At 34.8% G+C, this 1,449-nt stretch overlaps 1 non-coding gene across 1 annotated transcript; it reads right to left on the bottom strand.

Annotated features, from left to right (window-relative positions):
* Positions 1 to 943: 943 nt before the first annotated feature.
* Positions 944 to 1,016, bottom strand: TRNAT-UGU. Its single transcript has one exon. It is a non-coding gene; the product is annotated as a tRNA-Thr (tRNA).
* Between the last annotated feature and the right edge of the window lie 433 nt (positions 1,017 to 1,449).

Here is a 1,449-nt window from a genome sequence, read left to right as displayed (position 1 = left end):
ATATGCATCAATAAATAATACTTCGTGCATAAAAAATAGTTTTTAAGAGTTTTTGTCAAATGTTTTATAATATAGTATTATGGATTATGTGTTTTAAAAAAAAACAATAATGATTTTATTTTTGAATAAAATATAAATTTGAAGATATTATAAAAAATTTAAAAATATATATATCAATGTTAATGTCAAATCAACTATTTAAAAGTTTTCATTTTTTATCCTCACTTACCGGATAAGACTCTCTATCATTCTCATCGCTCTTACCCGGTAAGATTTTTGACCCTTTTCATGTTCATCCGATGAGGAAATTTGTCCGATAATTATCCAGGCGCATTTCAAGTAATTGTAGTAAAACCTGACCTGTTGACCCTTTTGCCTTTCCGGCGATACGAACGTATTTAAGTAATTGTCGTTCTGTAAGACCATAATGAAAACACAATTTTTGTTTTTCTTCTAGGCGAATACGATATTAGGATTTTTTTCCCGGAACGCGATTAGTTTCTAAGATCACTTCCAGCTCTGGGCCTTTTATTAGTTAGCCCCGGTAAAGCCCCCAGGCGACGTATTTTTTTAAAACGAGGACCTCGGTAATGCGACATAAAGACTCCTTCTTCTTATTTATATTTAATTATTAATTCTTATTGATGAAATTTTATTCTACAGAATAAACCTAAACTAAAAATGAACTAAATTCGAAATAAARCGAAATTTACTGAWGTATTATTCTATTAAAGAATAATGAGATGAGTTGGATAAATATCCAGATTTTTATATTCTATATATAGAAAAAGAAAATGATTCTTTTCGTAACATAGTTGTAAATTCCTATAACATAATAAATCAATGGCTTTTGCCACAAGAGGAAGACATTTTTTTCAATATTCTTTGATTTCAAAGATGCATTATCAATAATGTAAAACATCGAATAAAATAAATAGAGAAAAGCTGACTATCGGAATCGAACCGATGACCATCGCATTACAAATGCGATGCTCTAACCTCTTAGCTAAGCAGGCTCACATAACATAAATTYGACATGCATAGGAATTCAATAAACTCTTATGGGGTGTTTGGTTCACATAATGGAATTGGATGGAATTGGAATCCATCAAAGGAATTTGACTCTGAATGAATTGGAATGGAATTTGATGGAATTTGGCCATGCATTTGGTTGGTAGGAATTGGAATGTAATCTCTCAATAGAATTGGAACAATCGTCTTTGTTTGGACCATCCCACATTTCGCCCCACCCACACCCTACCAACCATTATGTCACTACTGTCGTCATCACAGCTATCACTCCGCCCCCACCACTCCCACCCCCGCCCCACAATAGGTGGGGTTGTTGGGGGTAGGCAGGGTGGGGTGAGGCATTGGGGATGGGGTCAGTGGGTGGCAGGTGAAGACTATAGTGGTAGGATGGTGGTTAGTGGTGGGTTGGAGTAGGGG

This window comes from Cynara cardunculus (genome assembly GCF_001531365.2).
Source record: "Cynara cardunculus var. scolymus isolate 2C chromosome LG 10, CcrdV1, whole genome shotgun sequence".
Classification (NCBI taxonomy): domain Eukaryota; kingdom Viridiplantae; phylum Streptophyta; class Magnoliopsida; order Asterales; family Asteraceae; genus Cynara; species Cynara cardunculus.
This window is presented reverse-complemented; position numbering and strand designations above follow the sequence as displayed.